This window comes from Somniosus microcephalus, chromosome 21 (genome assembly GCF_052327205.1).
Source record: "Somniosus microcephalus isolate GS21.2 chromosome 21, FLI_Smic_1.0, whole genome shotgun sequence".
NCBI classification, from domain to species: domain Eukaryota; kingdom Metazoa; phylum Chordata; class Chondrichthyes; order Squaliformes; family Somniosidae; genus Somniosus; species Somniosus microcephalus.
This window is the reverse complement of record NC_141007.1, coordinates 2,395,086-2,409,719: the sequence shown is the minus strand read 5'-3', so window position 1 is coordinate 2,409,719 and position 14,634 is coordinate 2,395,086.

Genomic DNA, 14,634 nt, shown 5'->3' with positions numbered 1-14,634 from the left:
GACAGCGATGGTAAAGATTGATTAAAGAGGTATCGACACACGGTGTCAGTGAAGGTAACGATTGCTGAAAGAGGTATTGACACGCAGTGACAGTGATGGTAGCGAGCGTTTAAAGAGGAATCGACACACGTTGACAGCGATGGTAACGATTGTTTAAGAGGTATCGGCACGCAGTGAAAATGATGGTAGCGATTGTTTAAAGATGTATCGACACACGGTGACAGCGGTGGTAACGGTTGTTGAAGGAACTATTGACACACGGAGACAGCGATGATAGCGATTGTTTAAGGAGGTGTCGACACACGGTGACTCCGATGGTTGCGATTGTTTAAAGAGGTAACGATTGTTTAAAGACGTATCGACACACGCTGACAGCGGTGGTAACGATTGTTTAAAGAGGTATCGATACACGGTGACACAGCGATGGTAACGATTGTTTAAAGAGGTATCGAAACACGGTGACAGCGATGGTAATGATTCTTTAAAGAAGTATCGAAACACGGTGACAGTGATGGTAACGATTGTTTAAATAGGTATCGACACACGGTGACAGCGATGGTAAAGTTTGTTTAATGAGGTATCGACACACGGTGACGGGGTGGAAACGATTGTTTAATGATGTATCGACGCACAGTGACAGCGATGGTAATGATTGTTTAAAGAGGTATCGACACACGGTGACAGCAGTGGTAACAATTATTTAAAGTGGTATTGACATGCAGTGACAGTGATGGTAACGATTGTTTAAAGAGCTATCGACACACGGTGACAGCGATGGTAACGATTCTTTAAAGAGGTATCGACACATGGTGAAAGCGATGGTAGCGATTATTTAAAGAGGTATCGACACACGGTGACAGTGATGGTAAATATTCTTGAAAGAGGTACCGACACACGGTGGCAGCGATGGTAAGGATTGTTTAAAGAGGTATCGCCACACGGTGACAGCGGTGGTAATGATTGTTTAAAGAGGTATCGGCACACGGAAAGAGCGATGGTAACCCTGACCCTGAACACGGGGGCCCCACAAGGATGTGTGCTGAGCCCCCTCCTCTACTCCCTCTTCACCCACGACTGTGTGGCTGTTCATGGTTCCAACACCATCATCAAGTTTGCGGATGACACCATGGTAGTAGGCCAGATCACCAACAACGATGAGTCAGCCTACAGGGAGGAGGTCCAGCATCTCGTGAAGTGGTGCGCCGATAACAACCTGGCCCTTAACATCAAGAAAACCAAAGAAATCATTGTGGACTTCAGGAAGTCTAAAGGCGGAAGTCACACCCCCATCCACATCAATGGGGCTGTGGTGGAAAGGGTGGACAGCTTTAAGTTCCTCGGAGTCCACATCACGGAAGACCTCTCCTGGTCCCTCAATACCTCCTCTCTGGTGAAGAAGGCCCAGCAGCGCCTATATTTCCTAAGGAGGCTGAAGGGATCTAACCTGTCACCCCTGATCCTCTCCAACTTTTACCGCTGCACAATAGAGAGCACCCTGACAAACTGTATCACAGTATGGTATGGCAGCTGTAGCTACTATGACCGGAAAGCCCAGCAGCGGGTAGTCAAAACTGCCCAACGCATTACCGACACCCGGCTACCGACCATAGAGCACATATACCAGAAACGCTGTCTACGGAGGTCATGGTCCATCATCAAAGACCCTACCCACCCTAGCCACAGTCTGTTCGCCCTCCTGCCATCTGGGAGACGCTACAGATGCATTTGCACCCGTACGACCAGATTTAGGAACAGCTTCTTTCCCAGGGCTGTCATCCTACTGAACTCCACAAATAACTCTAAAGCCTGCACAGCTGCCAATGCACTTTATTATGGTTATGTTTATGTTAATATACTACAAGCCAAATGTATGTTGAATGTTTAAATGTCTTAATCTAAATGTACACTCTCGGGAGCCGCAAGCCTACATTTCGTTGCACTGCACTTGTGCACTAACAATGACAATAAAAGTTGATTTGATTTAAAGAGGTATCGACACATGGTGACAGCGATGTTAACTATTCTTTAAAGAACTATCGACACACGGTGACTGCGAAGGTAACGATTGTTTAAAGATGTATGGAGACACGGTGACAGCAGTGTTAACTAGTCTTTAAACAGATATCGACACTCGGTGACAGAGATGGTAAATATTCTTTAAAGAGGTATCGACACACAGTGACATCGATGTTAATGATTGTTTAAAGAGGCAGTGACACACAGTGACTGCGATGGTAATGATTGTGTAAAGAGGTATCGACACACAGTGACAGCGATGGTAACAATTGCTTAAGGAGGTATCGACATACGGTGAGAGCGATGGTAACGATTGTTTAAAGAGGTATCGACACACAGTGACAGCGATGGTAACGATTGTTTAAAGAGGTATCGACATACGGTGACAGCGATGGTAACGATTGTTTAAAGCGTATCGACACATGGTAAAAGCGTTGGAACGATTGTTTAAGGAGGTATCGACACACAGTGACAGCGATGGTAACGATTGTTTAAAGATGTATCGACATACGGTGACAGCGGTGGTAATTAGTCTTTAAAGAGGTATCGACACACCGTCACAGCGATGGTAAATATGCTTTAAAGAGGTATTGACACGGTGACAGCGATGGTAACGATTGTTTAAAGAAGTATCGACACACAGTGACATTGATGTTAATGATTGTTTAAAGAGGTATCGACACACAGTGACAGCGATGGTAACGATTGTTTAAAGATGTATCGACATACGGTGACAGCGGTGGTAATTAGTCTTTAAAGAGGTATCGACACACCGTCACAGCGATGGTAAATATGCTTTAAAGAGGTATTGACACGGTGACAGCGATGGTAACGATTGTTTAAAGAAGTATCGACACACAGTGACATTGATGTTAATGATTGTTTAAAGAGGTATCGACACACAGTGACAGCGATGGTAACGATTGCTTAAGGATGTATCGACACACGGTGACAGCGATGGTAACGATTGTATAAAGAATTATCGACACACGGTGACAGCGATGGTAACAATTGTTAAAAGAGGTATCGACACAGGGTGACAGCGATGGTAACGATTATTTTAAGAGGTATCGACACACTGTGACAGGGATGGTACCGATTGTTTAAAGATGTATCGACACGCGCTGACATTGATGGTAGCGATTGTTTAAAAAGGTATTGACACACGGTGACAGCGATGGTAACGATTGTTTAAAGAGGTATCGACACACATTGACAGCGGTGGTAACGATTGTTTAGAGAGGTATCGACACATGGTGACAGCAGTAGTAATGATTGTTTAAAGATGTATCAACAAACAGTGACAGCGATGGTAACGATTGTTTAAAGAGATATTGACACATGGTGACAGAGATGGTAACGATTCTTTAAACAGGTATCGACACACTGTGACAGCAATGGTAGCGATCGTTTAAAGATGTGTCAACACATGGTGACAGCGATGGTAAGGATACTTTAGAGAGGTATCTCCACACGGTGACAGCGATGGTAGCGATTGTTTAAAGAGGTATCAACACACGGTGACAGTGATGGCATAGAATTTTTAAAGAGGTATCGACACACAGTGACAGCGAGGGTAACGATTCTTTAAAGAGGTATCGACACACGGCGACAGCGGTGATAATGATTGTTTAAGGAAGTATCGACACGGTGACAGCGTTGGATATGATTGTTTAAGGAGGTATCGACACACGGTGACAGCGATGATAACGATTGTTTAAGGATGTATCGAGACGCGGTGACAGTGATGGTAATGATTGTTTAAAGAGCTATTGACACACGGTGACAGCGGTGGTAACTATTCTTTAAAGAAGTATCGACATGGTGACAGTGGTTGTAACTATTCTTTAAAGAGGTATCGACACACGGTGACAGTGATGTAAATGATTTTTCAAAGTGGTATCGACACACGGTGAGAGCGGCAGTAACTATTGCTTAAGGAGGTATCGACACACGGTGACAGCGATGGTAGCGATTGCTTAAAGTGCTATCGACACGGTGACAGCGATGGTAACGATTGTTTAAAGAAGTATCGACACACGGTGACAGCGATGATAACGATTGTTTAAAGAGGTATCGACACGGTGACAGCGGTGTTAACTATTGTTTAAAGAGGTATCAACACACGGTGACAGCATTGGTAGCGATTGCTTAAAGAGGTATTGACACAAGATGACAGCGATGGTAGTGATTGTTTAAAGATATCGACACACAGTGACAGCGATGGTACCGATTGTTTAAGGAGGTATCGACACACGGTGACAGCGATGGTAATGATTGCTTAAAGAGGTATTTAAACACGGTGACAGCGATTGTAACAATTGTTTAAAGAGGTATCGACACATGGTGACAGCGATGGCATAGATTTTTAAAGAGGTATCGACACACAGTGACAGCGATGGTAATGATTGTTTAAAGAGGTATCAACACACGGTGACAGCGATGGTAATGATTGTTTAAGGAATTATCGACACCTGGTGACAGCGATGGAAATGATTGTTTAAGGAGTTATTGACACATGGTGACAGCGGTGGTAAATTTTCTTTATAGAGGTTTCGACACACGGTGACAGCGATGGTAATGATGGTTTAAAAAGGTATCAAAACACGGTGACAGTGATGTATACGATTGTTCAAAGAGGTATCGACACACGGTGACAGCGGCGGTAGCGATTGCTTAAAGTGGTATCGACACTGTGACAGCGATGGTAAAGATTCTTTAACGAGGTATCGACATACGGTTACTCCTATCGTAATGATTGTTTAAAGAGGTATCGACACACGGTGACAGCGATGGTAACGACTGTTTAAAGAGGTATCGACACACGGTGACAGCGATGGTAGCGATTGCTTAAAGTGGTATCGACACTGTGACAGCGATGGTAAAGATTCTTTAACGAGGTATCGACATACAGTTACTCCTATCGTAATGATTGTTTAAAGAGGTATCGACACACGGTGACAGCGATGGTAACGACTGTTTAAAGAGGTATTGACACACGGTGACAGCGATGGTAACGATTGTTTAAAGAGGTATCGACACGGTGACAGCGGTGGTAACAATTGTTTAAAGTGTTATCGAAACAAAGTGATAGCGGTAGTAACGATTGTTTAAAGATGTATCGACAAATGGTGACAGCGATGGTAACGATTGTTTAAAGAGGTATCGACACACGGTGACAGCGATGGTAACGATTGTTTAAAGATATCGACACGGTGACAGCGATGGTAGCGATTGTTTAAAGATATCAACACACAATGACAGCGATGGTTCCGATTGTTTAAGGAGGTATCGACATACAGTGACAGCGATGGTAACGATTGATTAAAGTGGTATCGACACACGGTGACAGCGATGGTAACGATTGCTTAAAGAGGTATCGACACATGGTGACAGCGAATGTAACAATTGTTTAAAGAGGTATCGACACATGGTGACAGCGATGGCATAGATTTTGAAAGAAGAATCGACACACAGTGACAGCGATGGTAATGATTGTTTAAAGAGGTATCGACACACGGTGACAGCGATGGTAACGATTCTTTAAAGAGGTATCGACACACGGCGACAGCGGTGTTAATGATTGTTTAAGTAATTATCGACACCCGGTGACAGCGATGCAAATGATTGCTTAAGGAGCTATAGACACATGGTGACACCGGTGGTAAATTTTCTTTAAAGAGGTTTCGACACACGGTGACAGCGATGGTAACGATTGTTTAAAGAGGTAGCGACAAATGGTGACAGCGGCGGTAACTATTGCTTAAGGAGGTATCGACACACGGTGACAGCGATGGCATAGCTTTTTAAAGAGGTATCGACACACAGTGACAGCGATGGTAATGATTGTTTAAAGAGATATCGACACACGGTGACAGCGATGGTAACGATTCTTTAAAGAGGTATCGACACACGGCGACAGCGGTGGTTACAATTGTTTAAGGAGGTATCAACACACAGTGACAGCGGTGTTAACGATTGTTTAAAGATGTATCGATACATGGTGACAGCGGTGGCACATTTTCTTTAAAGCGGTATCGACACACAGTGACAGTGATGGTAATGATTGCTTAAAGAGCTATCGACATGGTGACAGCGATGGTACCGATTGTTTAAAGATGTACTGACACACGGTGAAAGGGATAGTAACGATTGTTTAAAGAGGTATCGACACGCAGTGACAGCGATGGTAGCGATCGTTTAAAGAGGTATCGACACACGGTGACAACGATGGTATCAATTGTTTAAAGATATCGACACACGGTGACAGCGATCGTAGCGATTGTTTATAGGTATCGACACACAGTGACAGCGATGGTAACCATTGTTTAAAGAGGTATTGACACACGGTGACAGCGATGGTAGCGATTGTTTAAAGAGGTATTGACAGGGTGACAGGGATGGTAACGATTGTTTAAAGAGGTATCGACACGGTGACAGCGATGGTAACGATTGTTTAAAGTGCTATCGACACACGGTGACAGTGGTGGTAAAGATTATTTAAAGTGGCATCGACACACGGTGACAGCGGTGGTAACGATTGCTTAAAGAGATATCGACACACGGTGACAGCGGTGGTTACTATTCTTTAAAGAGGTATCGATACTCGGTGACAGCGGTGGATTCGATTGTTTAAGGAGCTTTTGACACATGGTGACAGTGATGGTAATGATTCTTTAAAGAGGTATCGACACGGTGACAGCAGTGGTTGCGATTGTTTACAGAGGTATCGACAAACGGTGACAGCAGTGGTTGCGATTGTTTACAGAGGTATCGACACACGGTGACAGCAATGGTAATGATTGTTTAAAGAGTTATCGACACACGATGACAGGGATGGTAACGCTTGTTTAAAGATGTATCGACACGCAGTGACAGCGATGGTCGCGAATATTTAAAGAGGTATCAACACACGGTGACAGCAATGGTAACGATTGTTGAAAGAGGTATTGACACAGCGTGACAGCGATGGTAACGATTGTTTAAAGAGGTATTGACACACGGTGACAGCGATGGTATCGATTGTTTAAAGATATCGACAGACGGTGACAGCGATGGTAGCGATTGTTTAAAGATATCAACACACAGTGACAGCGATGGTAATGATTCTTTAAAGAGGTATCGACACGTGACAGCGATGGTAACGATTATTTAAAGAGGCATTGACACATGGTCACAGCGATGGTAGTGATTGTTTAAAGAGGTATCGACATGGTGACAGCGGTGGAAACGATTGTTTGAGGAGGTATCAACATAGGGTGACAGCGATGGTAGCGATTGTTAAAAGTTGTATTGACACACGGTGACAGCGGTGGTAATGATTGTTTAAGTAGATATCGACAATCGGTGACAGCGGTGATGCTGATTGTTTAAAGATGTATCGAAACACGGTGACAGCAATGGTAATGATTGCTTAAAGTTGTATCGACACACGGTGACAGCGGTGGTAACGATTGTTTACGAAGATATCGACAATCGGTGACAGCGATGGTAACGATTTTTTAAAGAGCTATCGACACACGGTGACAGCGGTGGTAACTATTCTTTAAAGAGGTTTCAACAGACGGTGACAGCGGTGGTAACTATTCTTTAAAGAGGTATCGACACACGGTGACAGCGATGGAAATGATTGTTTAAAGAGGTATTGACACATGGTGACAGCGGTGGTAACTATTGTTTAAAGGGGTATCGATACACAGTTACTCCGATGGTAAAGATTGTTTAAAGAGGTATCGATACACGGTGACAGCAGTGGTAACTATTCTTTAAAGAGGTATCGACACACGGTGACATCGATGGTAACGATAGTTTAAAGATGTATCGACATGGTGACAGCGGTGTTAACAATTGTTTAAAGTGTTATCGACACACAGTGATAGCGGTAGTAACGATTGTTTAAAGATGTATCGACAAACGGTGACAGCGATGGTAACGATTGTTTAAAGAGGTATCAACACATTGTGACAGAGATGGTAACGATTGTTTAAAGAGGTATTGACACACGGTGTCAGCGATGATAACGATTGTTTAAGGAGGTATCGACACAGGGTGACAGCGATGGTAACGATTGTTTAAAGAGGTATCGACCCACGGTGACAGTGTTGGTAGCGATTGCTTAAAGAGGTATCGACACAGGGTGATAGCGATGGTAATGATTGTTTAAAGAGGTATCGACACACGGTTGTAATGATCAATAACATGTCATTCTATAGTGGACACTAGGTGAAGCCGTAGAGCTGTGTAGAGCTGTATATAGCTGTATGTATATATAACTACACTACCCAGCTGTATAGATATTAAGACTACATTACCCATGAGGCACTAGGCTACCCACAAGGCAGCAGTCAAGATGGATGCCTCTACAGACACTGTACCTAGTCCACATGTGCTCAATAAAAGTAACTAGCAAAAGCTCGCTGTGTTCATAATAAGAATGTCTATTTATGAATGAACATAAGATGGTACCAGGATGGTGAAGATCTGCTGTAAATTGTGAAAAGCGACATGGAGAATTTGAAGCCACCAGAGCATTTGAAACTCACAGGAAAAATCGACTACAATTGGCAGACTTTTAAACAACAATTCGAACTCTACATTGCAGCCATCGGATTCGGTACGAAGCCAGACGCAAGGAAGATAGCGTTGCTGCTTATGGTTGCAGACCCATAGGTGATAAAGGTATTTAATACATTTGTATTTAATCCAGAGGAGAACAGAGAAAGATTAGAAGATGTGCTAAAAAAATATGATGCACATTGCTCTGCCAAAAAGAATGAGACCTATGAAAGATACATCTTCCGTTCTCGGACACAGCAGCAAAATGAGACTTTTGATAGCTTTATAACTGATCTGAAACTGAAAGCACAGACATGTAATTTCTCTGAGCTCAAAGCATCCATGATTCGTGACCAGATTGTGTTTGGTATTCATGATAAAAAAGTCAGGGAACGTCTGTTGAGAGAAACCGAACTAAATTTGGAAAATGCTGTGAAAATATGCCAAGTCAGCGAGCTAGCTCGAAAGCACGCGAAGACTTTCAGTGAAATCAATAATGATGCGATTGTAATGAGTGATAATGCTGCTGTCGGTGCTGTGTCCTACAAGGGGAAGAAACGTGGGCAGAACAGAAATGAAAAGCAATCGGAGGATGACATTTTTAATTGTAAACGCTATGGTTACAAACACCAGCTAAGACAATGCCCAGCGTTTGGAAAAATGTGCACAAAGTGTAATGGAAAGAATCACTTTGCCAAACAATGCTTTTCAAAAGTAAAAACTAAGAAAGGGCAACGAGTTAATGTAATTTGAGGACACTGATTTAAGTGAGACATTTTTTGTAGGAATGGTGTCATGTAACAATATCAAAAAGGATACAGAAAATGTGCAGCCCTCAGAAATGGACAATGATGAACATAAAGTTCATGCAGTAAAAGAGGACAAATGGATGATCCCACTCCAGGTAAATGGAGCATTAGTTACCTTGAAACTAGACACTGGGGCAAAAGCAAACTTAATCAGTATGAGTGACATTAACAATATGAAAGAAAAGCCCAAAATACAGAAAAAGTCAGTACTACTGAAGGACTATAATGGACAGAAAATAGATAGCTTAGGTGTATGCAGACTTAAAGTGACAGTCAAAGACAAAGTGCATCATCTCATGTTTTCTGTTGTGGCTGAAAGACTTGATTCACTACTGGGTGACAAAGCTTGTGAGGACTGAGAACTGGTCAAGAGAGTCTACCATATAAACTGTGCCATAAGCAGACCAGATGACTCGGTGGATTCTGTAGTGAATAATTTCCAGGATGTGTTCAAAGGATTTGGAGTTCTACCATTCACTTACAAGATCCAGCTAAAGGAGGATGCTCAGCCAGTGGTACCTGCTCCACGAAGAGTTCCAGCACCCCTGCGTGACCGGCTCAAGAATGAACTGGACAGAATGACCACACTAGGAGTCATCAGGAAAGTCAAAGAGCCAACAGACTGGGTTAACTCCATGGTATGTGTAAAGACAAAGAACAATGATCTAAGAATATGCATGGATCCAAAGGACTTAAATGCAAACATAAAACGTGAACACTACCAGATTCCCAAGCAAGAAGAAATCACCAGTGAAATGTCAGGTGCCAGATACTTTACAAAGCTCGATGCCTCACAAGGATTTTGGCAACTAAAACTGGATGAAGAGAGCACCAAATACTGTACCTTCAACACACCATTTGGCAGGTATTGTTTCCTCAGAATGCCTTTCGGGATAATATCTGCATCTGAAATCTTTCATAGAGCGATGGAACACATAATTGAAGGTCTGGAAGGAGTTCGGGTCTATGTTGATGACATCATCATCTGGGGCTCCACACTGAAAGAACACAATGAGAGACTGACTAAAGTGCTACAGAGCATAAGCCGGAATGGACGGAAGCTCAACAAAGCCAAGTGTCAGTTTGACGTCCAGGAAGTCACTTTCCTAGCAGATAATCTATCTGGTAAAGGAATAGAGCCAGATATGGAAAAAGTAAACGCCATACTCAAAATGCCCCGACCCACTGACAAAAAAGGAGTGCTACGCATCATGGGGATGATAAACTTCATTGGAAAGTTCATTCCTAACTTGTCAGCCAAGACAGCCTGTCTGCAAGACCTGCTACATAAAACAAATGAGTTTGAATGGACAGAAAGACATGAACAAGAGTGGATAAACCTCAAAACAGTGCTGACTACCACACCTGTACTCACCTTCTTTGACCCAACAAAAAGAATCAAAGTGTCAACGGATGCATCAAAAGATGGCCTAGGTGCGGTCTTGCTACAAGCAGAGGGTGAAGATTGGAAGACTGTTGCCTATGCCTCCAGGTCTATGACTGATACTGAGTGTCGATACGCCCAGATTGAAAAGGAATGTCTAGGCTTGGTAGTTGGACTAGAAAAGTTTCATGGCTACATATATAGACTTCCCACCTCCACAGTTGAGACAGACCACAGCCCTCTGGTTGCCATCATTAAAAAAAACCTGAATGAGATGTCTCCAAGGATTCAACGACTCATGATGAAGCTGCAAAGATATGACTTTGAACTGATCTACACACCAAGCAAATACATAATGTTAGCAGATGCACTATCCCGAGCACCCACAATGAGTCATGTGAGCTCTACTGAAGAAGACGTGGATGTTCATGTGAGTATGGTCACTGCTGCGCTGCCCGTGTCAGACACAAAATCAAAGCAAATAGCAGAAGAAACAGTAAAAGATACAGTATTACAAACAGTAATAGAGAACATTCATCATGGTTGGCCAAATGGTTCCTGTCCAAAATATTTTCACATAAGGTCAGAATTGAGTGTCGCAAGTGGACTATTACTAAAACAGAACAGAATAGTCATTCCACAGGCTCTACGTCAAGACATGCTCAAAAGGATTCATGAGGGACACCTCGGAATTGAAAAATGCTAAAGGAGAGCAAGAGACACTGTTTATTGGCCTGGCATAAATAAGGACATTGAGAACATGATAGGCGAATGTGAGACATGTCAGAAACACCAAAACAAACAAGCAAAGGAACCAATGATAGTAGCTGACTTACCAACAGCACCATGGCAAAAGGTTGGTATGGACCTTTTTCATTTAAATGGTAAAGACTATCTAATAGTGATTGACTACTATTCTAACTATCCTGATATGGCGCTGCTCTCAAGCACCACAGCAAGCAGTGTCATAATGCATGTGAAATCCATCTTCGCCAGACATGGAATTCCCAGGATTGCTGTTAGTGACAATGGTCCGTGCTTCAACTGTAAGGAGTGGCAACAGTTTGCAGCACATTATGACTTTCAGCACATCACATCCAGTCCTTTGTATGCTCAGTCAAATGGTAAGGCAGAGAAAGGTGTTCAAGTTCTCAAGCAGCTACTGAAGAAAGCGACAGAAAGCAAGTCTGATCTTTATCTCGCCCTGCTGAGCTACCGAGCCTCACCTTTAGACTGTGGTTCTTCACCTGCTGAACTACTAATGGATCGCAAGTTGCGCACCATGCTACCCTGCTGTGCAAAAGAACAGCAAAGTGAGGAACTGAGACAGAGACTTCAACTGTTAAAGCTGAAACAGAAATCATACTATGACAAGTCATCCAAAACTCTAAAACCATTGACAAGGGATGATGTTGTCAGGATTGAGGATCCAGATGCATGGAACAGGAAAGCTACAGTTCTTGAGGAAGTAGGACCAAGGTCATACACTGTTAGAACTGAGGAAGGACAGATTCTCAGGAGGAACCGCCATTCCCTCCTAAAAACACAAGAGACTATTCAAGACCAGATTGATGACAATGCCGCAACTGCATCTTGTCATTTACCACCAGAACAATCTCATGAAGACACATCAGACTTACCCGTGTTGAGAAGATCCACATGTGAAGTAAAAATGCCTGATAGACTTAATCTTTGAGTACAATGTAAAGCTTTGAAAATGTGTTGACTGTTTTGAAAATGTTTATGTTTATAGAGCACTAACAAAAATGTTACTGATATTATCTTTATTTTCTTGAAAGTTGATTGATATTGATTTTGTTAAACCTCAAAGAAAGGGGGATGTAATGATCAATAACATGTCATTCTATAGTGGACACTAGGTGGAGCCGAAGAGCTGTGTAGAGCTGCGTAGAGCTGTATGTATATAAGACTACACTACCCAGCTGTATAGATATTAAGACTACATTTCCCATGAGGCACTAGGCTACCCACAAGGCAGCAGTCAAGATGGATGCCTCTACAGATACTGTACCTAGTCCACATGTGCTCAATAAAGTATCTAGCAAAAGCTAGCTGTGTTCATAATAAGAATGTCTATTTATTAATGAACATAAGAATGGTGGCAGTGATGGTAGTGATTGTTTAAAGATATTGACACATGGTGACAGCGATGGTAGCGATTGTTTAAAGATATCAACACACAGTGACAGCGATGGTACCGATTGTTTAAGGAGGTATCGACATAGAGTGACAGCGATGGTAATGATTGATTAAAGTGGTATCGACACACGGTGACAGCGATGGAAACGATTGCTTAAAGAGGTATCGACACACGGTGACAGCGATTGTAACAATTGTTTAAAGAGGTATCGACATATGGTGACAGCGATGGCATAGATTTTTAAAGAAGAATCGACACACAGTGACAGCGATGGTAATGATTGTTTAAAGAGGTATCGACACAGGGTGACAGCGATGGTAACGATTGTTTAAAGATTAATCGACACACGGTGACAGCGGTGGTAAGCATTCTTTAAGGAGGTATCGACACACAGTGACAGCATTGGTAATGATTGTTTAAAGAATGATCGACACATGCTGACAGCGAAGGTAACACTGGTTCAAAGAGGTATTGCCACACGGTGACAGCGATGGTAGCGATTGTTTAAAGATATTGACACACGGTGACAGCGATGGTACCTAATGATTAAAGAGATATCGACACACGGTGAAAGCGGTGGTAAGTATTATTTAAAGAGGTATCGACACACAGTGACAGCGTTAGTAATGATTGTTTAAAGAGTGATCGACACACGGTGACAGTGATGGTAATGATTGTTTAAAGAGGTATCGACACACGGTGACAGGGATGGTAGCGATTGTTTAAAGAGTTATCGACACACGTTGACAGCGGTGGTAATGATTGTTTAAGGAGGTATCAGCACACAGTGACAGCGATGGTAACGATTCTTTAAACAGGTATTGACACATGGTGACAGCGATGGTTGCGATCATTTATAGATGTGTCAACACACAGTGACAGCAATGGTAACGATTCTTTAAAGAGTTATCGACACACGGTGACAGCGGTGGAAACGATTGTTTAAAGAGGTATCTACACACGGTGACAGCGATGGTAGCGATTGTTTAAAGAGGTATCAGCACACAGTGACAGCGATGGTAACGACTCTTTAAAGAGTTATCGACACGGTGACAGCGGTGGAAACGATTGTTTAAAGAGGTATCTACACACGGTGACAGCGATGGTAACGACTCTTTAAAGAGTTATCGACACACGGTGACAGCGGTGGAAATGATTGTTTAAAGAGGTATCGACACTCGGTGACAGTGGTGGAATCGATTGTTTAAGGAGGTATTGACACACGGTGAGAGTGATGGTAATGATTCTTTAAAGAGGTATCGGCACACGGTGACAGCGGTGTTTGCGATTGTTTACAGAGGTATCGACACACAGTGACAACGATGCTAATGATTGTTTAAAGAGGTATCGACACACGGTGACAGGGAAGGTAATGATTGTTTAAAGGTGTATCGACACGCAGTGACAGCGATGGTCGCGAATATTTAAAGACGTATCGACACACGGTGACAGTGATGGTAACGATTGTTTAAAGAGTTATCAACACACGTTAACAGCAGTGGTAACGATTGTTTACATAAGAACATAAGAACATAAGAAATAGGAGCAGGAGTAGGCCAATTGGCCCCTCGAGCCTGCTCCGCCATTCAATAAGATCATGGCTGATCTGATCCTAACCGCCAATCCACTATGACAGGACTATCTCCTGAATCTAACAGCATTAGACACACGAAAACAGGAGCAGGATCAGGCTACACGGCCCCTGGGCC